Source organism: Oryza sativa, chromosome 11, assembly GCF_034140825.1.
Source record: "Oryza sativa Japonica Group chromosome 11, ASM3414082v1".
Classification (NCBI taxonomy): Eukaryota; Viridiplantae; Streptophyta; class Magnoliopsida; order Poales; family Poaceae; genus Oryza; species Oryza sativa.
In genome coordinates this window covers 14,123,390-14,148,803 of record NC_089045.1, presented here as the reverse complement: position 1 = coordinate 14,148,803, position 25,414 = coordinate 14,123,390, and positions in this window count along the sequence as shown.

Below are 25,414 nucleotides of genomic sequence, written 5' to 3'. Positions count from 1 at the left end.
TTTTGACCGGAATGAAAAAGTTCAAAAAGCACCAAAACACGATTTTTGGACATATTGGAGTGTATTGGGTGCGTTCGTGGCAAAAACACACTTCTGGATTCGCGCGGCAAACTTTTGTCAATTAATGCCAATATTGGCATATATTGGCTCACACGTGTGCGATGTTTTTGACCGGAAGGAAAAGGTACAAAAAGCACCAAAACATGATTTTTGGACATATTGGAGTGTATTGGGTGCGTTCCTGTTAAAAACACACTTCTGGATTCGCGCGGCATACTTTTGTCAATTAATGCCAATATTGGCATATATTGGCCCACACGGGTGCGTTGTTTTTGACCGGAATGAAAAAGCTCAAAAGGCACCAAAACATATTGGAGTGTATTGTGTGCGTTCGTGGCAAAAACTTACTTCTTGATTCGCGCGGCGAGCTTTTGTCAATTAATGCCAATATTGCCCCACACGGGTGCGATGTTTTTGACCGGAATGAAAATGTTCAAAAAGCACCAAAACATGATTTTTGGACATATTGTGTGCGTTCGTGGCAAAAACTTACTTCTTGATTCGCGCGGCGAACTTTTGTCCATTAATGCCAATATTGCCCCACACGGGTACGATGTTTTTGACTGGAATGAAAATGTTCAAAAAGCACCAAAACATGATTTTTGGACATATTGTGTGCTTTCGTGGAAAAAACATATTCTCGATTCGCGCGGCGAACTTTTGTCAATTAATGCCAATATTGTCATATATTGGCCCACACGGGTGCGATGTTTTTAACCGGAATGAAAAAGCTCAAAAAGCACCAAAATATGATTTTTGGACATATTGGAGTGTATTGTGTGCGTTCGTGGCAAAAACTTACTTCTTGATTCGCGCGGCGAGCTTTTGTCAATTAGTGCCAATATTGGCATATATTGGCTCACACGGGTGCGATGTTTTTGACCGGAAAGAAAAGGTACAAAAAGCACCAAAACATGATTTTTGGACATATTGGAGTGTATTGGGTGCGTTCGTGGAAAAAACTTACTTCTTGATTCGCGCGGCGAACTTTTGTCCATTAATGCCAATATTGGCATAGATTGGCTCACACGGGTGCGATGTTTTTGACCGGAAAGAAAAGGTTCAAAAAGCACCAAAACATGATTTTTGGACATATTGGAGTGTATTGGGTGCGTTCGTGTCAAAAATACACTTCTGGATTCGCGCGGCGAACTTTTGACAATTACTGCCAATATTGGCATATATTGGCCCACACGGGTGCGATGTTTTTGACCGGAATGAAAAAGCTCAAAAAGCACCAAAACATGATTTTTGGACATATTGGAGTGTATTGTGTGCGTTCGTGGCAAAAACTTACTTCTTGATTCGCGCGGCGAGCTTTTGTCAATTAATGCCAATATTGGCATATATTGGCTCACACGGGTGCGATGTTTTTGACCGGAATGAAAATGTTCAAAAAGCACCAAAACATGATTTTTGGACATATTGTGTGCTTTCGTGGAAAAAACTTACTTCTCGATTCGCGCGGCGAACTTTTGTCAATTAATGCCAATATTGGCATATATTGGCCCACACGGGTGCGATGTTTTTAACCGGAATGAAAAAGCTCAAAAAGCACCAAAACATGATTTTTGGACATATTGGAGTGTATTGTGTGCGTTCGTGGCAAAAACTTACTTCTTGATTCGCGCGGCGAGCTTTTGTCAATTAATGCCAATATTGGCATATATTGGCTCACACGGGTGCGATGTTTTTGACCGGAATGAAAAAGTTCAAAATGCACCAAAACATGATTTTTGGACATATTGGAGTGTATTGGGTGCGTTCGTGGCAAAAACACACTTCTGGATTCGCGCGGCGACCTTTGGCAATTAATGCCAATATTGGCATATATTGGCCCACACGGGTGCGATGTTTTTGACCGGAATGAAAAAGCTTAAAAAGCACCAAAACATGATTTTTGGACATATTGTGTGCTTTCGTGGAAAAAACTTACTTCTTGATTCGCGCGGTGAACTTTTCTCCATTAATGCTAATATTGGCATATATTGGCTCACACGGGTGCGATGTTTTTGACCAGAATAAAAAAGCTCAAAAAGCACCAAAACATGATTTTTGGACATATTGGAGTGTATTGGGTGCGTTCGTGGCAAAAACATACTTCTTGATTCGCGCGGCGAACTTTTGTCCATAAATGCCAATATTGCCCCACACGGGTGTGATGTTTTTGACCGGAATGAAAAAGTTCAAAAAGCACCAAAACACGATTTTTGGACATATTGGAGTGTATTGGGTGCGTTCGTGGCAAAAACACACTTCTGGATTCGCGCGGCAAACTTTTGTCAATTAATGCCAATATTGGCATATATTGGCTCACACGTGTGCGATGTTTTTGACCGGAAGGAAAAGGTACAAAAAGCACCAAAACATGATTTTTGGACATATTGGAGTGTATTGGGTGCGTTCCTGTTAAAAACACACTTCTGGATTCGCGCGGCATACTTTTGTCAATTAATGCCAATATTGGCATATATTGGCCCACACGGGTGCGTTGTTTTTGACCGGAATGAAAAAGCTCAAAAGGCACCAAAACATATTGGAGTGTATTGTGTGCGTTCGTGGCAAAAACTTACTTCTTGATTCGCGCGGCGAGCTTTTGTCAATTAATGCCAATATTGCCCCACACGGGTGCGATGTTTTTGACCGGAATGAAAATGTTCAAAAAGCACCAAAACATGATTTTTGGACATATTGTGTGCGTTCGTGGCAAAAACTTACTTCTTGATTCGCGCGGCGAACTTTTGTCCATTAATGCCAATATTGCCCCACACGGGTACGATGTTTTTGACCGGAATGAAAATGTTCAAAAAGCACCAAAACATGATTTTTGGACATATTGTGTGCTTTCGTGGAAAAAACATATTCTCGATTCGCGCGGCGAACTTTTGTCAATTAATGCCAATATTGGCATATATTGGCCACACGGGTGCGATGTTTTTAACCGGAATGAAAAAGCTCAAAAAGCACCAAAATATGATTTTTGGACATATTGGAGTGTATTGTGTGCGTTCGTGGCAAAAACTTACTTCTTGATTCGCGCGGCGAGCTTTTGTCAATTAGTGCCAATATTGGCATATATTGGCTCACACGGGTGCGATGTTTTTGACCGGAAAGAAAAGGTACAAAAAGCACCAAAACATGATTTTTGGACATATTGGAGTGTATTGGGTGCGTTCGTGGAAAAAACTTACTTCTTGATTCGCGCGGCGAACTTTTGTCCATTAATGCCAATATTGGCATAAATTGGCTCACACGGGTGCGATGTTTTTGACCGGAAAGAAAAGGTTCAAAAAGCACCAAAACATGATTTTTGGACATATTGGAGTGTATTGGGTGCGTTCGTGTCAAAAATACACTTCTGGATTCGCGCGGCGAACTTTTGACAATTACTGCCAATATTGGCATATATTGGCCCACACGGGTGCGATGTTTTTGACCGGAATGAAAAAGCTCAAAAAGCACCAAAACATGATTTTTGGACATATTGGAGTGTATTGTGTGCGTTCGTGGCAAAAACTTACTTCTTGATTCGCGCGGCGAGCTTTTGTCAATTAATGCCAATATTGGCATATATTGGCTCACACGGGTGCGATGTTTTTGACCGGAATGAAAAAGTTCAAAATGCACCAAAACTTGATTTTTGGACATATTGGAGTGTATTGGGTGCGTTCGTGGCAAAAACACACTTCTGGATTCGCGCGGCGACCTTTGGCAATTAATGCCAATATTGGCATATATTGGCCCACACGGGTGCGATGTTTTTGACCGGAATGAAAAAGCTTAAAAAGCACCAAAACATGATTTTTGGACATATTGTGTGCTTTCGTGGAAAAAACTTACTTCTTGATTCGCGCGGTGAACTTTTCTCCATTAATGCTAATATTGGCATATATTGGCTCACACGGGTGCGATGTTTTTGACCAGAATAAAAAAGCTCAAAAAGCACCAAAACATGATTTTTGGACATATTGGAGTGTATTGGGTGCGTTCGTGGCAAAAACATACTTCTTGATTCGCGCGGCGAACTTTTGTCCATAAATGCCAATATTGCCCCACACGGGTGTGATGTTTTTGACCGGAATGAAAAAGTTCAAAAAGCACCAAAACACGATTTTTGGACATATTGGAGTGTATTGGGTGCGTTCGTGGCAAAAACACACTTCTGGATTCGCGCGGCAAACTTTTGTCAATTAATGCCAATATTGGCATATATTGGCTCACACGTGTGCGATGTTTTTGACCGGAAGGAAAAGGTACAAAAAGCACCAAAACATGATTTTTGGACATATTGGAGTGTATTGGGTGCGTTCCTGTTAAAAACACACTTCTGGATTCGCGCGGCATACTTTTGTCAATTAATGCCAATATTGGCATATATTGGCCCACACGGGTGCGTTGTTTTTGACCGGAATGAAAAAGCTCAAAAGGCACCAAAACATATTGGAGTGTATTGTGTGCGTTCGTGGCAAAAACTTACTTCTTGATTCGCGCGGCGAGCTTTTGTCAATTAATGCCAATATTGCCCCACACGGGTGCGATGTTTTTGACCGGAATGAAAATGTTCAAAAAGCACCAAAACATGATTTTTGGACATATTGTGTGCTTTCGTGGAAAAAACATATTCTCGATTCGCGCGGCGAACTTTTGTCAATTAATGCCAATATTGGCATATATTGGCCACACGGGTGCGATGTTTTTAACCGGAATGAAAAAGCTCAAAAAGCACCAAAATATGATTTTTGGACATATTGGAGTGTATTGTGTGCGTTCGTGGCAAAAACTTACTTCTTGATTCGCGCGGCGAGCTTTTGTCAATTAGTGCCAATATTGGCATATATTGGCTCACACGGGTGCGATGTTTTTGACCGGAAAGAAAAGGTACAAAAAGCACCAAAACATGATTTTTGGACATATTGGAGTGTATTGGGTGCGTTCGTGGAAAAAACTTACTTCTTGATTCGCGCGGCGAACTTTTGTCCATTAATGCCAATATTGGCATAAATTGGCTCACACGGGTGCGATGTTTTTGACCGGAAAGAAAAGGTTCAAAAAGCACCAAAACATGATTTTTGGACATATTGGAGTGTATTGGGTGCGTTCGTGTCAAAAATACACTTCTGGATTCGCGCGGCGACCTTTGGCAATTAATGCCAATATTGGCATATATTGGCCCACACGGGTGCGATGTTTTTGACCGGAATGAAAAAGCTCAAAAAGCACCAAAACATGATTTTTGGACATATTGGAGTGTATTGGTGCGTTCGTGGCAAAAACTTACTTCTTGATTCGCGCGGCGAGCTTTTGTCCATTAATGCCAATATTGCCCCACACGGGTACGATGTTTTTGACCGGAATGACAATGTTCAAAAAGCACCAAAACATGATTTTTGGACATATTGTGTGCTTTCGTGGAAAAAACATATTCTCGATTCGCGCGGCGAACTTTTGTCAATTAATGCCAATATTGGCATATATTGGCCCACACGGGTGCGATGTTTTTAACCGGAATGAAAAAGCTCAAAAAGCACCAAAACAGGATTTTTGGACATATTGGAGTGTATTGTGTGCGTTCGTGGCAAAAACTTACTTCTTGATTCGCGCGGCGAGCTTTTGTCAATTAATGCCAATATTGGCATATATTGGCTCACACGGGTGCGATGTTTTTGACCGGAATGAAAAAGTTCAAAATGCACCAAAACATGATTTTTGGACATATTGGAGTGTATTGGGTGCGTTCGTGGCAAAAACACACTTCTGGATTCGCGCGGCGACCTTTGGCAATTAATGCCAATATTGGCATATATTGGCCCACACGGGTGCGATGTTTTTGACCGGAATGAAAAAGCTTAAAAAGCACCAAAACATGATTTTTGGACATATTGTGTGCTTTCGTGGAAAAAACTTACTTCTCGATTCGCGCGGCGAACTTTTGTCAATTAATGCCAATATTGGCATATATTGGCCCACACGGGTGCGATGTTTTTAACCGGAATGAAAAAGCTCAAAAAGCACCAAAACATGATTTTTGGACATATTGGAGTGTATTGTGTGCGTTCGTGGCAAAAACTTACTTCTTGATTCGCGCGGCGAGCTTTTGTCAATTAATGCCAATATTGGCATATATTGGCTCACACGGGTGCGATGTTTTTGACCGGAATGAAAAAGTTCAAAATGCACCAAAACATGATTTTTGGACATATTGGAGTGTATTGGGTGCGTTCGTGGCAAAAACACACTTCTGGATTCGCGCGGCGACCTTTGGCAATTAATGCCAATATTGGCATATATTGGCCCACACGGGTGCGATGTTTTTGACCGGAATGAAAAAGCTCAAAAAGCACCAAAACATGATTTTTGGACATATTGGAGTGTATTGGGTGCGTTCGTGGAAAAAATACACTTCTGGATTCGCGCGGCGAACTTTTGTCAATTAATGCCAATATTGGCATATATTGGCCCACACGGGTGCGATGTTTTTAACCGGAATGAAAATGTTCAAAAAGCACCAAAACATGATTTTTGGACATATTGGAGTGTATTGGGTGCGTTCGTGGAAAAAACTTACTTCTTGATTCGCGCGGCGAAAATTTGTGCATTAATGCCAATATTGGCATATATTGGCTCACACGGGTGCGATGTTTTTGACCGGAAAGAAAAGGTTCAAAAAGCACCATAACATGATTTTTGGACATATTGGAGTGTATTGGGTGCGTTCGTGGCAAAAATACACTTCTGGATTCGCGCGGCGAACTTTTGTCAATTAATGCCAATATTGGCATATATTGGCCCACACGGGTGCGATGTTTTTGACCGGAATGAAAACGTTGAAAAAGCACCGAAACATGATTTTTTGATTCGCACGGCGAACTTTTGTCAATTAATGCCAATATTGGCATATATTGGCCCACACGTGTGCGATGTTTTTGACCGGAATGAAAACGTTCAAAAAGCACCAAAACATGATTTTTTGATTCGCGCGGCGAACTTTTGTCAATTAATGCCAATATTGGCATATATTGGCCCACACGGGTGCGATGCTTTTGACCGGAAAGATAAGGTTCAAAAAGCACCAAAACATGATTTTTGGACATATTGGAGTGTATTGTGTGCGTTCGTGGCAAAAACTTACTTCTTGATTCGCGCGGCGGGCTTTTGTCAATTAATGCCAATATTGGCATATATTGGCTCACACGGGTGCGATGTTTTTGACCGGAAAGAAAAGGTACAAAAAGCACCAAAACATGAATTTTGGACATATTGGAGTGTATTGGGTGCGTTCGTGGCAAAAACTTACTTCCGGATTCGCGCGGCGAACTTTTGTCAATTAATGCCAATATTGGCATATATTGGCCCACACGGGTGCGATGTTTTTGACCGGAATGAAAAAGCTCAAAAAGCACCAAAACATGATTTTTGGACATATTGGAGTGTATTGTGTGCGTTCGTGGAAAAAAACTTACTTCTTGATTCGCGTGGCGAGCTTTTGTCAATTAATGCCAATATTGCCCCACACGGGTGCGATGTTTTTAACCGGAATGAAAAAGCTCAAAAAGCACCAAAATATGATTTTTGGACATATTGGAGTGTATTGTGTGCGTTCGTGGCAAAAACTTACTTCTTGATTCGCGCGGCGAGCTTTTGTCAATTAGTGCCAATATTGGCATATATTGGCTCACACGGGTGCGATGTTTTTGACTGGAAAGAAAAGGTACAAAAAGCACCAAAACATGATTTTTGGACATATTGGAGTGTATTGGGTGCGTTCGTGGAAAAAACTTACTTCTTGATTCGCGCGGCGAACTTTTGTCCATTAATGCCAATATTGGCATAAATTGGCTCACACGGGTGCGATGTTTTTGACCGGAATGAAAATGTTCAAAAAGCACCAAAACATGCTTTTTGGACATATTGTGTGCTTTTGAGGAAAAAACTTATTTCTTGATTCGCGTGGCGAACTTTTGTCCATTAATGCAAATATTGGCATATATTGGCTCACACGGGTGCGATGTTTTTGACCGGAAAGAAAAGGTTCAAAAAGCACCAAAACATTATTTTTGGACATATTGGAGTGTATTGGGTGCGTTCGTGGCAAAAATACACATCTGGATTCGCGCGGCGAACTTTTGTCAATTAATGCCAATATTGGCATATATTGGCCCACACGGGTGCGATGTTTTTGACCGGAATGAAAAAGCTCAAAAAGCACCAAAACATGATTTTTGGACATATTGGAGTGTATTGTGTGCGTTCGTGGCAAAAACTTACTTCTTGATTCGCGTGGCGAGCTTTTGTCAATTAATGCCAATATTGCCCCACACGGGTGCGATGTTTTTGACCGGAATGAAAATGTTCAAAAAGCACCAAAACATGATTTTTGGACATATTGTGTGCTTTCGTGGAAAAAACTTACTTCTCGATTCGCGCGGCGAACTTTTGTCAATTAATGCCAATATTGGCATATATTGGCCCACACGGGTGCGATGTTTTTAACCGGAATGAAAAAGCTCAAAAAGCACCAAAACATGATTTTTGGACATATTGGAGTGTATTGTGTGCGTTCGTGGCAAAAAGTTACTTCTTGATTCGCGCGGCGAGCTTTTGTCAATTAATGCCAATATTGGCATATATTGGCTCACACGGGTGCGATGTTTTTGACCGGAATGAAAAAGTTCAAAATGCACCAAAACATGATTTTTGGACATATTGGAGTGTATTGGGTGCGTTCGTGGCAAAAACACACTTCTGGATTCGCGCGGCGACCTTTGGCAATTAATGCCAATATTGGCATATATTGGCCCACACGGGTGCGATGTTTTTGACCGGAATGAAAAAGCTTAAAAAGCACCAAAACATGATTTTTGAACATATTGTGTGCTTTCGTGGAAAAAACTTACTTCTTGATTCGCGCGGTGAACTTTTCTCCATTAATGCTAATATTGGCATATATTGGCTCACACGGGTGCGATGTTTTTGACCAGAATAAAAAAGCTCAAAAAGCACCAAAACATGATTTTTGGACATATTGGAGTGTATTGGGTGCGTTCGTGGCAAAAACATACTTCTTGATTCGCGCGGCGAACTTTTGTCCATAAATGCCAATATTGCCCCACACGGGTGTGATGTTTTTGACCGGAATGAAAAAGTTCAAAAAGCACCAAAACACGATTTTTGGACATATTGGAGTGTATTGGGTGCGTTCGTGGCAAAAACACACTTCTGGATTCGCGCGGCAAACTTTTGTCAATTAATGCCAATATTGGCATATATTGGCTCACACGTGTGCGATGTTTTTGACCGGAAGGAAAAGGTACAAAAAGCACCAAAACATGATTTTTGGACATATTGGAGTGTATTGGGTGCGTTCCTGTTAAAAACACACTTCTGGATTCGCGCGGCATACTTTTGTCAATTAATGCCAATATTGGCATATATTGGCCCACACGGGTGCGTTGTTTTTGACCGGAATGAAAAAGCTCAAAAGGCACCAAAACATATTGGAGTGTATTGTGTGCGTTCGTGGCAAAAACTTACTTCTTGATTCGCGCGGCGAGCTTTTGTCAATTAATGCCAATATTGCCCCACACGGGTGCGATGTTTTTGACCGGAATGAAAATGTTCAAAAAGCACCAAAACATGATTTTTGGACATATTGTGTGCGTTCGTGGCAAAAACTTACTTCTTGATTCGCGCGGCGAACTTTTGTCCATTAATGCCAATATTGCCCCACACGGGTACGATGTTTTTGACTGGAATGAAAATGTTCAAAAAGCACCAAAACATGATTTTTGGACATATTGTGTGCTTTCGTGGAAAAAACATATTCTCGATTCGCGCGGCGAACTTTTGTCAATTAATGCCAATATTGTCATATATTGGCCCACACGGGTGCGATGTTTTTAACCGGAATGAAAAAGCTCAAAAAGCACCAAAATATGATTTTTGGACATATTGGAGTGTATTGTGTGCGTTCGTGGCAAAAACTTACTTCTTGATTCGCGCGGCGAGCTTTTGTCAATTAGTGCCAATATTGGCATATATTGGCTCACACGGGTGCGATGTTTTTGACCGGAAAGAAAAGGTACAAAAAGCACCAAAACATGATTTTTGGACATATTGGAGTGTATTGGGTGCGTTCGTGGAAAAAACTTACTTCTTGATTCGCGCGGCGAACTTTTGTCCATTAATGCCAATATTGGCATAGATTGGCTCACACGGGTGCGATGTTTTTGACCGGAAAGAAAAGGTTCAAAAAGCACCAAAACATGATTTTTGGACATATTGGAGTGTATTGGGTGCGTTCGTGTCAAAAATACACTTCTGGATTCGCGCGGCGAACTTTTGACAATTACTGCCAATATTGGCATATATTGGCCCACACGGGTGCGATGTTTTTGACCGGAATGAAAAAGCTCAAAAAGCACCAAAACATGATTTTTGGACATATTGGAGTGTATTGTGTGCGTTCGTGGCAAAAACTTACTTCTTGATTCGCGCGGCGAGCTTTTGTCAATTAATGCCAATATTGGCATATATTGGCTCACACGGGTGCGATGTTTTTGACCGGAATGAAAAAGTTCAAAATGCACCAAAACTTGATTTTTGGACATATTGGAGTGTATTGGGTGCGTTCGTGGCAAAAACACACTTCTGGATTCGCGCGGCGACCTTTGGCAATTAATGCCAATATTGGCATATATTGGCCCACACGGGTGCGATGTTTTTGACCGGAATGAAAAAGCTTAAAAAGCACCAAAACATGATTTTTGGACATATTGTGTGCTTTCGTGGAAAAAACTTACTTCTTGATTCGCGCGGTGAACTTTTCTCCATTAATGCTAATATTGGCATATATTGGCTCACACGGGTGCGATGTTTTTGACCAGAATAAAAAAGCTCAAAAAGCACCAAAACATGATTTTTGGACATATTGGAGTGTATTGGGTGCGTTCGTGGCAAAAACATACTTCTTGATTCGCGCGGCGAACTTTTGTCCATAAATGCCAATATTGCCCCACACGGGTGTGATGTTTTTGACCGGAATGAAAAAGTTCAAAAAGCACCAAAACACGATTTTTGGACATATTGGAGTGTATTGGGTGCGTTCGTGGCAAAAACACACTTCTGGATTCGCGCGGCAAACTTTTGTCAATTAATGCCAATATTGGCATATATTGGCTCACACGTGTGCGATGTTTTTGACCGGAAGGAAAAGGTACAAAAAGCACCAAAACATGATTTTTGGACATATTGGAGTGTATTGGGTGCGTTCCTGTTAAAAACACACTTCTGGATTCGCGCGGCATACTTTTGTCAATTAATGCCAATATTGGCATATATTGGCCCACACGGGTGCGTTGTTTTTGACCGGAATGAAAAAGCTCAAAAGGCACCAAAACATATTGGAGTGTATTGTGTGCGTTCGTGGCAAAAACTTACTTCTTGATTCGCGCGGCGAGCTTTTGTCAATTAATGCCAATAATGCCCCACACGGGTGCGATGTTTTTGACCGGAATGAAAATGTTCAAAAAGCACCAAAACATGATTTTTGGACATATTGTGTGCGTTCGTGGCAAAAACTTACTTCTTGATTCGCGCGGCGAACTTTTGTCCATTAATGCCAATATTGCCCCACACGGGTACGATGTTTTTGACCGGAATGAAAATGTTCAAAAAGCACCAAAACATGATTTTTGGACATATTGTGTGCTTTCGTGGAAAAAACATATTCTCGATTCGCGCGGCGAACTTTTGTCAATTAATGCCAATATTGGCATATATTGGCCACACGGGTGCGATGTTTTTAACCGGAATGAAAAAGCTCAAAAAGCACCAAAATATGATTTTTGGACATATTGGAGTGTATTGTGTGCGTTTGTGGCAAAAACTTACTTCTTGATTCGCGCGGCGAGCTTTTGTCAATTAGTGCCAATATTGGCATATATTGGCTCACACGGGTGCGATGTTTTTGACCGGAAAGAAAAGGTACAAAAAGCACCAAAACATGATTTTTGGACATATTGGAGTGTATTGGGTGCGTTCGTGGAAAAAACTTACTTCTTGATTCGCGCGGCGAACTTTTGTCCATTAATGCCAATATTGGCATAAATTGGCTCACACGGGTGCGATGTTTTCGACCGGAAAGAAAAGGTTCAAAAAGCACCAAAACATGATTTTTGGACATATTGGAGTGTATTGGGTGCGTTCGTGTCAAAAATACACTTCTGGATTCGCGCGGCGAACTTTTGACAATTACTGCCAATATGGGCATATATTGGCCCACACGGGTGCGATGTTTTTGACCGGAATGAAAAAGCTCAAAAAGCACCAAAACATGATTTTTGGACATATTGGAGTGTATTGTGTGCGTTCGTGGCAAAAACTTACTTCTTGATTCGCGTGGCGAGCTTTTGTCAATTAATGCCAATATTGCCCCACACGGGTGCGATGTTTTTGACCGGAATGAAAATGTTCAAAAAGCACCAAAACATGATTTTTGGACATATTGTGTGCTTTCGTGGAAAAAACTTACTTCTCGATTCGCGCGGCGAACTTTTGTCAATTAATGCCAATATTGGCATATATTGGCCCACACGGGTGCGATGTTTTTAACCGGAATGAAAAAGCTCAAAAAGCACCAAAACATGATTTTTGGACATATTGGAGTGTATTGTGTGCGTTCGTGGCAAAAACTTACTTCTTGATTCGCGCGGCGAGCTTTTGTCAATTAATGCCAATATTGGCATATATTGGCTCACACGGGTGCGATGTTTTTGACCGGAATGAAAAAGTTCAAAATGCACCAAAACTTGATTTTTGGACATATTGGAGTGTATTGGGTGCGTTCGTGGCAAAAACACACTTCTGGATTCGCGCGGCGACCTTTGGCAATTAATGCCAATATTGGCATATATTGGCCCACACGGGTGCGATGTTTTTGACCGGAATGAAAAAGCTTAAAAAGCACCAAAACATGATTTTTGGACATATTGTGTGCTTTCGTGGAAGAAACTTACTTCTTGATTCGCGCGGTGAACTTTTCTCCATTAATGCTAATATTGGCATATATTGGCTCACACGGGTGCGATGTTTTTGACCAGAATAAAAAAGCTCAAAAAGCACCAAAACATGATTTTTGGACATATTGGAGTGTATTGGGTGCGTTCGTGGCAAAAACATACTTCTTGATTCGCGCGGCGAACTTTTGTCCATAAATGCCAATATTGCCCCACACGGGTGTGATGTTTTTGACCGGAATGAAAAAGTTCAAAAAGCACCAAAACACGATTTTTGGACATATTGGAGTGTATTGGGTGCGTTCGTGGCAAAAACACACTTCTGGATTCGCGCGGCAAACTTTTGTCAATTAATGCCAATATTGGCATATATTGGCTCACACGTGTGCGATGTTTTTGACCGGAAGGAAAAGGTACAAAAAGCACCAAAACATGATTTTTGGACATATTGGAGTGTATTGGGTGCGTTCCTGTTAAAAACACACTTCTGGATTCGCGCGGCATACTTTTGTCAATTAATGCCAATATTGGCATATATTGGCCCACACGGGTGCGTTGTTTTTGACCGGAATGAAAAAGCTCAAAAGGCACCAAAACATATTGGAGTGTATTGTGTGCGTTCGTGGCAAAAACTTACTTCTTGATTCGCGCGGCGAGCTTTTGTCAATTAATGCCAATAATGCCCCACACGGGTGCGATGTTTTTGACCGGAATGAAAATGTTCAAAAAGCACCAAAACATGATTTTTGGACATATTGTGTGCGTTCGTGGCAAAAACTTACTTCTTGATTCGCGCGGCGAACTTTTGTCCATTAATGCCAATATTGCCCCACACGGGTACGATGTTTTTGACCGGAATGAAAATGTTCAAAAAGCACCAAAACATGATTTTTGGACATATTGTGTGCTTTCGTGGAAAAAACATATTCTCGATTCGCGCGGCGAACTTTTGTCAATTAATGCCAATATTGGCATATATTGGCCACACGGGTGCGATGTTTTTAACCGGAATGAAAAAGCTCAAAAAGCACCAAAATATGATTTTTGGACATATTGGAGTGTATTGTGTGCGTTCGTGGCAAAAACTTACTTCTTGATTCGCGCGGCGAGCTTTTGTCAATTAGTGCCAATATTGGCATATATTGGCTCACACGGGTGCGATGTTTTTGACCGGAAAGAAAAGGTACAAAAAGCACCAAAACATGATTTTTGGACATATTGGAGTGTATTGGGTGCGTTCGTGGAAAAAACTTACTTCTTGATTCGCGCGGCGAACTTTTGTCCATTAATGCCAATATTGGCATAAATTGGCTCACACGGGTGCGATGTTTTCGACCGGAAAGAAAAAAGGTTCAAAAAGCACCAAAACATGATTTTTGGACATATTGGAGTGTATTGGGTGCGTTCGTGTCAAAAATACACTTCTGGATTCGCGCGGCGAACTTTTGACAATTACTGCCAATATGGGCATATATTGGCCCACACGGGTGCGATGTTTTTGACCGGAATGAAAAAGCTCAAAAAGCACCAAAACATGATTTTTGGACATATTGGAGTGTATTGTGTGCGTTCGTGGCAAAAACTTACTTCTTGATTCGCGTGGCGAGCTTTTGTCAATTAATGCCAATATTGCCCCACACGGGTGCGATGTTTTTGACCGGAATGAAAATGTTCAAAAAGCACCAAAACATGATTTTTGGACATATTGTGTGCTTTCGTGGAAAAAACTTACTTCTCGATTCGCGCGGCGAACTTTTGTCAATTAATGCCAATATTGGCATATATTGGCCCACACGGGTGCGATGTTTTTAACCGGAATGAAAAAGCTCAAAAAGCACCAAACCATGATTTTTGGACATATTGGAGTGTATTGTGTGCGTTCGTGGCAAAAACTTACTTCTTGATTCGCGCGGCGAGCTTTTGTCAATTAATGCCAATATTGGCATATATTGGCTCACACGGGTGCGATGTTTTTGACCGGAATGAAAAAGTTCAAAATGCACCAAAACTTGATTTTTGGACATATTGGAGTGTATTGGGTGCGTTCGTGGCAAAAACACACTTCTGGATTCGCGCGGCGACCTTTGGCAATTAATGCCAATATTGGCATATATTGGCCCACACGGGTGCGATGTTTTTGACCGGAATGAAAAAGCTTAAAAAGCACCAAAACATGATTTTTGGACATATTGTGTGCTTTCGTGGAAGAAACTTACTTCTTGATTCGCGCGGTGAACTTTTCTCCATTAATGCTAATATTGGCATATATTGGCTCACACGGGTGCGATGTTTTTGACCAGAATAAAAAAGCTCAAAAAGCACCAAAACATGATTTTTGGACATATTGGAGTGTATTGGGTGCGTTCGTGGCAAAAACATACTTCTTGATTCGCGCGGCGAACTTTTGTCCATAAATGCCAATATTGCCCCACACGGGTGTGATGTTTTTGACCGGAATGAAAAAGTTCAAAAAGCACCAAAACACGATTTTTGGACATATTGGAGTGTATTGGGTGCGTTCGTGGCAAAAACACACTTCTGGATTCGCGCGGCAAACTTTTGTCAATTAATGCCAATATTGGCATATATTGGCTCACACGTGTGCGATGTTTTTGACCGGAAGGAAAAGGTACAAAAAGCACCAAAACATGATTTTTGGACATATTGGAGTGTATTGGGTGCGTTCCTGTTAAAAACACACTTCTGGATTCGCGCGGCATACTTTTGTCAATTAATGCCAATATTGGCATATATTGGCCCACACGGGTGCGTTGTTTTTGACCGGAATGAAAAAGCTCAAAAGGCACCAAAACATATTGGAGTGTATTGTGTGCGTTCGTGGCAAAAACTTACTTCTTGATTCGCGCGGCGAGCTTTTGTCAATTAATGCCAATAATGCCCCACACGGGTGCGATGTTTTTGACCGGAATGAAAATGTTCAAAAAGCACCAAAACATGATTTTTGGACATATTGTGTGCGTTCGTGGCAAAAACTTACTTCTTGATTCGCGCGGCGAACTTTTGTCCATTAATGCCAATATTGCCCCACACGGGTACGATGTTTTTGACCGGAATGAAAATGTTCAAAAAGCACCAAAACATGATTTTTGGACATATTGTGTGCTTTCGTGGAAAAAACATATTCTCGATTCACGCGGCGAACTTTTGTCAATTAATGCCAATATTGGCATATATTGGCCACACGGGTGCGATGTTTTTAACCGGAATGAAAAAGCTCAAAAAGCACCAAAATATGATTTTTGGACATATTGGAGTGTATTGTGTGCGTTCGTGGCAAAAACTTACTTCTTGATTCGCGCGGCGAGCTTTTGTCAATTAGTGCCAATATTGGCATATATTGGCTCACACGGGTGCGATGTTTTTGACCGGAAAGAAAAGGTACAAAAAGCACCAAAACATGATTTTTGGACATATTGGAGTGTATTGGGTGCGTTCGTGGAAAAAACTTACTTCTTGATTCGCGCGGCGAACTTTTGTCCATTAATGCCAATATTGGCATAAATTGGCTCACACGGGTGCGATGTTTTCGACCGGAAAGAAAAAAGGTTCAAAAAGCACCAAAACATGATTTTTGGACATATTGGAGTGTATTGGGTGCGTTCGTGTCAAAAATACACTTCTGGATTCGCGCGGCGAACTTTTGACAATTACTGCCAATATGGGCATATATTGGCCCACACGGGTGCGATGTTTTTGACCGGAATGAAAAAGCTCAAAAAGCACCAAAACATGATTTTTGGACATATTGGAGTGTATTGTGTGCGTTCGTGGCAAAAACTTACTTCTTGATTCGCGTGGCGAGCTTTTGTCAATTAATGCCAATATTGCCCCACACGGGTGCGATGTTTTTGACCGGAATGAAAATGTTCAAAAAGCACCAAAACATGATTTTTGGACATATTGTGTGCTTTCGTGGAAAAAACTTACTTCTCGATTCGCGCGGCGAACTTTTGTCAATTAATGCCAATATTGGCATATATTGGCCCACACGGGTGCGATGTTTTTAACCGGAATGAAAAAGCTCAAAAAGCACCAAACCATGATTTTTGGACATATTGGAGTGTATTGTGTGCGTTCGTGGCAAAAACTTACTTCTTGATTCGCGCGGCGAGCTTTTGTCAATTAATGCCAATATTGGCATATATTGGCTCACACGGGTGCGATGTTTTTGACCGGAATGAAAAAGTTCAAAATGCACCAAAACTTGATTTTTGGACATATTGGAGTGTATTGGGTGCGTTCGTGGCAAAAACACACTTCTGGATTCGCGCGGCGACCTTTGGCAATTAATGCCAATATTGGCATATATTGGCCCACACGGGTGCGATGTTTTTGACCGGAATGAAAAAGCTTAAAAAGCACCAAAACATGATTTTTGGACATATTGGAGTGTATTGGGTGCGTTCGTGGAAAAAACTTACTTCTTGATTCGCGCGGCGAACTTTTGTCCATTAATGCCAATATTGGCATAAATTGGCTCACACGGGTGCGATGTTTTCGACCGGAAAGAAAAAAGGTTCAAAAAGCACCAAAACATGATTTTTGGACATATTGGAGTGTATTGGGTGCGTTCGTGTCAAAAATACACTTCTGGATTCGCGCGGCGAACTTTTGACAATTACTGCCAATATGGGCATATATTGGCCCACACGGGTGCGATGTTTTTGACCGGAATGAAAAAGCTCAAAAAGCACCAAAACATGATTTTTGGACATATTGGAGTGTATTGTGTGCGTTCGTGGCAAAAACTTACTTCTTGATTCGCGTGGCGAGCTTTTGTCAATTAATGCCAATATTGCCCCACACGGGTGCGATGTTTTTGACCGGAATGAAAATGTTCAAAAAGCACCAAAACATGATTTTTGGACATATTGTGTGCTTTCGTGGAAAAAACTTACTTCTCGATTCGCGCGGCGAACTTTTGTCAATTAATGCCAATATTGGCATATATTGGCCCACACGGGTGCGATGTTTTTAACCGGAATGAAAAAGCTCAAAAAGCACCAAACCATGATTTTTGGACATATTGGAGTGTATTGTGTGCGTTCGTGGCAAAAACTTACTTCTTGATTCGCGCGGCGAGCTTTTGTCAATTAATGCCAATATTGGCATATATTGGCTCACACGGGTGCGATGTTTTTGACCGGAATGAAAAAGTTCAAAATGCACCAAAACTTGATTTTTGGACATATTGGAGTGTATTGGGTGCGTTCGTGGCAAAAACACACTTCTGGATTCGCGCGGCGACCTTTGGCAATTAATGCCAATATTGGCATATATTGGCCCACACGGGTGCGATGTTTTTGACCGGAATGAAAAAGCTTAAAAAGCACCAAAACATGATTTTTGGACATATTGTGTGCTTTCGTGGAAGAAACTTACTTCTTGATTCGCGCGGTGAACTTTTCTCCATTAATGCCAATATTGGCATATATTGGCTCACACGGGTGCGATGTTTTTGACCAGAATAAAAAAGCTCAAAAAGCACCAAAACATGATTTTTGGACATATTGGAGTGTATTGGGTGCGTTCGTGGCAAAAACATACTTCTTGATTCGCGCGGCGAACTTTTGTCCATAAATGCCAATATTGCCCCACATGGGTGTGATGTTTTTGACCGGAATGAAAAAGTTCAAAAAGCACCAAAACACGATTTTTGGACATATTGGAGTGTATTGGGTGCGTTCGTGGCAAAAACACACTTCTGGATTCGCGCGGCAAACTTTTGTCAATTAATGCCAATATTGGCATATATTGGCTCACACGTGTGCGATGTTTTTGACCGGAAGGAAAAGGTACAAAAAGCACCAAAACATGATTTTTGGACATATTGGAGTGTATTGGGTGCGTTCCTGTTAAAAACACACTTCTGGATTCGCGCGGCATACTTTTGTCAATTAATGCCAATATTGGCATATATTGGCCCACACGGGTGCGTTGTTTTTGACCGGAATGAAAAAGCTCAAAAGGCACCAAAACATATTGGAGTGTATTGTGTGCGTTCGTGGCAAAAACTTACTTCTTGATTCGCGCGGCGAGCTTTTGTCAATTAATGCCAATATTGCCCCACACGGGTGCGATGTTTTTGACCGGAATGAAAATGTTCAAAAAGCACCAAAACATGATTTTTGGACATATTGTGTTCGTTCGTGGCAAAAACTTACTTCTTGATTCGCGCGGCGAACTTTTGTCCATTAATGCCAATATTGCCCCACACGGGTACGATGTTTTTGACCGGAATGAAAATGTTCAAAAAGCACCAAAACATGATTTTTGGACATATTGTGTGCTTTCGTGGAAAAAACATATTCTCGATTCGCGCGGCGAACTTTTGTCAATTAATGCCAATATTGGCATATATTGGCCACACGGGTGCGATGTTTTTAACCGGAATGAAAAAGCTCAAAAAGCACCAAAATATGATTTTTGGACATATTGGAGTGTATTGTGTGCGTTCGTGGCAAAAACTTACTTCTTGATTCGCGCGGCGAGCTTTTGTCAATTAGTGCCAATATTGGCATATATTGGCTCACACGGGTGCGATGTTTTTGACCGGAAAGAAAAGGTACAAAAAGCACCAAAACATGATTTTTGGACATATTGGAGTGTATTGGGTGCGTTCGTGGAAAAAACTTACTTCTTGATTCGCGCGGCGAACTTTTGTCCATTAATGCCAATATTGGCATAAATTGGCTCACACGGGTGCGATGTTTTTGACCGGAAAGAAAAGGTTCAAAAAGCACCAAAACATGATTTTTGGACATATTGGAGTGTATTGGGTGCGTTCGTGTCAAAAATACACTTCTGGATTCGCGCGGCGAACTTTTGACAATTACTGCCAATATTGGCATATATTGGCCCACACGGGTGCGATGTTTTTGACCGGAATGAAAAAGCTCAAAAAGCACCAAAACATGATTTTTGGACATATTGGAGTGTATTGTGTGCGTTCGTGGCAAAAACTTACTTCTTGATTCGCGTGGCGAGCTTTTGTCAATTAATGCCAATATTGCCCCACACGGGTGCGATGTTTTTGACCGGAATGAAAATGTTCAAAAAGCACCAAAACATGATTTTTGGACATATTGTGTGCTTTCGTGTAAAAAACTTACTTCTCGATTCGCGCGGCGAACTTTTGTCAATTAATGCCAATATTGGCATATATTGGCCCACACGGGTGCGATGTTTTTAACCGGAATGAAAAAGCTCAAAAAGCACCAAAACATGATTTTTGGACATATTGGAGTGTATTGTGTGCGTTCGTGGCAAAAACTTACTTCTTGATTCGCGCGGCGAGCTTTTGTCAATTAATGCCAATATTGGCATATATTGGCTCACACGGGTGCGATGTTTTTGACCGGAATGAAAAAGTTCAAAATGCACCAAAACTTGATTTTTGGACATATTGGAGTGTATTGGGTGCGTTCGTGGCAAAAACACACTTCTGGATTCGCGCGGCGACCTTTGGCAATTAATGCCAATATTGGCATATATTGGCCCACACGGGTGCGATGTTTTTGACCGGAATGAAAAAGCTTAAAAAGCACCAAAACATGATTTTTGGACATATTGTGTGCTTTCGTGGAAGAAACTTACTTCTTGATTCGCGCGGTGAACTTTTGTCCATTAATGCCAATATTGGCATAAATTGGCTCACACGGGTGCGATGTTTTTGACCAGAAAGAAAAGGTTCAAAAAGCACCAAAACATGATTTTTGGACATATTGGAGTGTATTGGGTGCGTTCGTGTCAAAAATACACTTCTAGATTCGCGCGGCGAACTTTTGACAATTACTGCCAATATTGGCATATATTGGCCCACACGGGTGCGATGTTTTTGACCGGAATGAAAAAGCTCAAAAAGCACCAAAACATGATTTTTGGACATATTGGAGTGTATTGTGTGCGTTCGTGGCAAAAACTTACTTCTTGATTCGCGTGGCGAGCTTTTGTCAATTAATGCCAATATTGCCCCACACGGGTGCGATGTTTTTGACCGGAATGAAAATGTTCAAAAAGCACCAAAACATGATTTTTGGACATATTGTGTGCTTTCGTGGAAAAAACTTACTTCTCGATTCGCGCGGCGAACTTTTGTCAATTAATGCCAATATTGGCATATATTGGCCCACACGGGTGCGATGTTTTTAACCGGAATGAAAAAGCTCAAAAAGCACCAAAACATGATTTTTGGACATATTGGAGTGTATTGTGTGCGTTCGTGGCAAAAACTTACTTCTTGATTCGCGCGGCGAGCTTTTGTCAATTAATGCCAATATTGGCATATATTGGCTCACACGGGTGCGATGTTTTTGACCGGAATGAAAAAGTTCAAAATGCACCAAAACTTGATTTTTGGACATATTGGAGTGTATTGGGTGCGTTCGTGGCAAAAACACACTTCTGGATTCGCGCGGCGACCTTTGGCAATTAATGCCAATATTGGCATATATTGGCCCACACGGGTGCGATGTTTTTGACCGGAATGAAAAAGCTTAAAAAGCACCAAAACATGATTTTTGGACATATTGTGTGCTTTCGTGGAAGAAACTTACTTCTTGATTCGCGCGGTGAACTTTTGTCCATTAATGCTAATATTGGCATAAATTGGCTCACACGGGTGCGATGTTTTTGACCGGAAAGAAAAGGTTCAAAAAGCACCAAAACATGATTTTTGGACATATTGGAGTGTATTGGGTGCGTTCGTGTCAAAAATACACTTCTGGATTCGCGCGGCGAACTTTTGACAATTACTGCCAATATTGGCATATATTGGCCCACACGGGTGCGATGTTTTTGACCGGAATGAAAAAGCTCAAAAAGCACCAAAACATGATTTTTGGACATATTGGAGTGTATTGTGTGCGTTCGTGGCAAAAACTTACTTCTTGATTCGCGTGGCGAGCTTTTGTCAATTAATGCCAATATTGCCCCACACGGGTGCGATGTTTTTGACCGGAATGAAAATGTTCAAAAAGCACCAAAACATGATTTTTGGACATATTGTGTGCGTTCGTGGCAAAAACTTACTTCTTGATTCGCGCGGCGAACTTTTGTCCATTAATGCCAATATTGCCCCACACGGGTACGATGTTTTTGACCGGAATGAAAATGTTCAAAAAGCACCAAAACATGATTTTTGGACATATTGTGTGCTTTCGTGGAAAAAACATATTCTCGATTCGCGCAGCGAACTTTTGTCAATTAATGCCAATATTGGCATATATTGGCCACACGGGTGCGATGTTTTTAACCGGAATGAAAAAGCTCAAAAAGCACCAAAATATGATTTTTGGACATATTGGAGTGTATTGTGTGCGTTCGTGGCAAAAACTTACTTCTTGATTCGCGCGGCGAGCTTTTGTCAATTAGTGCCAATATTGGCATATATTGGCTCACACGGGTGCGATGTTTTTGACCGGAAAGAAAAGGTTCAAAAAGCACCAAAACATGATTTTTGGACATATTGGAGTGTATTGGGTGCGTTCGTGTCAAAAATACACTTCTGGATTCGCGCGGCGAACTTTTGACAATTACTGCCAATATTGGCATATATTGGCCCACACGGGTGCGATGTTTTTGACCGGAATGAAAAAGCTCAAAAAGCACCAAAACATGATTTTTGGACATATTGGAGTGTATTGTGTGCGTTCGTGGCAAAAACTTACTTCTTGATTCGCGTGGCGAGCTTTTGTCAATTAATGCCAATATTGCCCCACACGGGTGCGATGTTTTTGACCGGAATGAAAATGTTCAAAAAGCACCAAAACATGATTTTTGGACATATTGTGTGCGTTCGTGGCAAAAACTTACTTCTTGATTCGCGCGGCGAGCTTTTGTCCATTAATGCCAATATTGCCCCACACGGGTACGATGTTTTTGACCGGAATGAAAATGTTCAAAAAGCACCAAAACATGATTTTTGGACATATTGTGTGCTTTCGTGGAAAAAACATATTCTCGATTCGCGCGGCGAACTTTTGTCAATTAATGCCAATATTGGCATATATTGGCCACACGGGTGCGATGTTTTTAACCGGAATGAAAAAGCTCAAAAAGCACCAAAATATGATTTTTGGACATATTGGAGTGTATTGTGTGCGTTCGTGGCAAAAACTTACTTCTTGATTCGCGCGGCGAGCTTTTGTCAATTAGTGCCAATATTGGCATATATTGGCTCACACGGGTGCGATGTTTTTGACCGGAAAGAAAAGGTACAAAAAGCACCAAAACATGATTTTTGGACATATTGGAGTGTATTGGGTGCGTTCGTGGAAAAAACTTACTTCTTGATTCGCGCGGCGAACTTTTGTCCATTAATGCCAATATTGGCATAAATTGGCTCACACGGGTGCGATGTTTTTGACCGGAAAGAAAAGGTTCAAAAAGCACCAAAACATGATTTTTGGACATATTGGAGTGTATTGGGTGCGTTCGTGTCAAAAATACACTTCTGGATTCGCGCGGCGAACTTTTGACAATTACTGCCAATATTGGCATATATTGGCCCACACGGGTGCGATGTTTTTGACCGGAATGAAAAAGCTCAAAAAGCACCAAAACATGATTTTTGGACATATTGGAGTGTATTGTGTGCGTTCGTGGCAAAAACTTACTTCTTGATTCGCGCGGCGAGCTTTTGTCAATTAGTGCCAATATTGGCATATATTGGCTCACACGGGTGCGATGTTTTTGACCGGAAAGAAAAGGTTCAAAAAGCACCAAAACATGATTTTTGGACATATTGGAGTGTATTGGGTGCGTTCGTGTCAAAAATACACTTCTGGATTCGCGCGGCGAACTTTTGACAATTACTGCCAATATTGGCATATATTGGCCCACACGGGTGCGATGTTTTTGACCGGAATGAAAAAGCTCAAAAAGCACCAAAACATGATTTTTGGACATATTGGAGTGTATTGTGTGCGTTCGTGGCAAAAACTTACTTCTTGATTCGCGTGGCGAGCTTTTGTCAATTAATGCCAATATTGCCCCACACGGGTGCGATGTTTTTGACCGGAATGAAAATGTTCAAAAAGCACCAAAACATGATTTTTGGACATATTGTGTGCGTTCGTGGCAAAAACTTACTTCTTGATTCGCGCGGCGAACTTTTGTCCATTAATGCCAATATTGCCCCACACGGGTACGATGTTTTTGACCGGAATGAAAATGTTCAAAAAGCACCAAAACATGATTTTTGGACATATTGTGTGCTTTCGTGGAAAAAACATATTCTCGATTCGCGCGGCGAACTTTTGTCAATTAATGCCAATATTGGCATATATTGGCCCACACGGGTGCGATGTTTTTAACCGGAATGAAAAAGCTCAAAAAGCACCAAAACATGATTTTTGGACATATTGGAGTGTATTGTGTGCGTTCGTGGCAAAAAGTTACTTCTTGATTCGCGCGGCGAGCTTTTGTCAATTAATGCCAATATTGGCATATATTGGCTCACACGGGTGCGATGTTTTTGACCGGAATGAAAAAGTTCAAAATGCACCAAAACTTGATTTTTGGACATATTGGAGTGTATTGGGTGCGTTCGTGGCAAAAACACACTTCTGGATTCGCGCGGCGACCTTTGGCAATTAATGCCAATATTGGCATATATTGGCCCACACGGGTGCGATGTTTTTGACCGGAATGAAAAAGCTTAAAAAGCACCAAAACATGATTTTTGGACATATTGTGTGCTTTCGTGGAAGAAACTTACTTCTTGATTCGCGCGGTGAACTTTTCTCCATTAATGCCAATATTGGCATATATTGGCTCACACGGGTGCGATGTTTTTGACCAGAATAAAAAAGCTCAAAAAGCACCAAAACATGATTTTTGGACATATTGGAGTGTATTGGGTGCGTTCGTGGCAAAAACATACTTCTTGATTCGCGCGGCGAACTTTTGTCCATAAATGCCAATATTGCCCCACACGGGTGTGATGTTTTTGACCGGAATGAAACAGTTCAAAAAGCACCAAAACACGATTTTTGGACATATTGGAGTGTATTGGGTGCGTTCGTGGCAAAAACACACTTCTGGATTCGCGCGGCAAACTTTTGTCAATTAATGCCAATATTGGCATATATTGGCTCACACGTGTGCGATGTTTTTGACCGGAAGGAAAAGGTACAAAAAGCACCAAAACATGATTTTTGGACATATTGGAGTGTATTGGGTGCGTTCCTGTTAAAAACACACTTCTGGATTCGCGCGGCATACTTTTGTCAATTAATGCCAATATTGGCATATATTGGCCCACACGGGTGCGTTGTTTTTGACCGGAATGAAAAAGCTCAAAAGGCACCAAAACATAT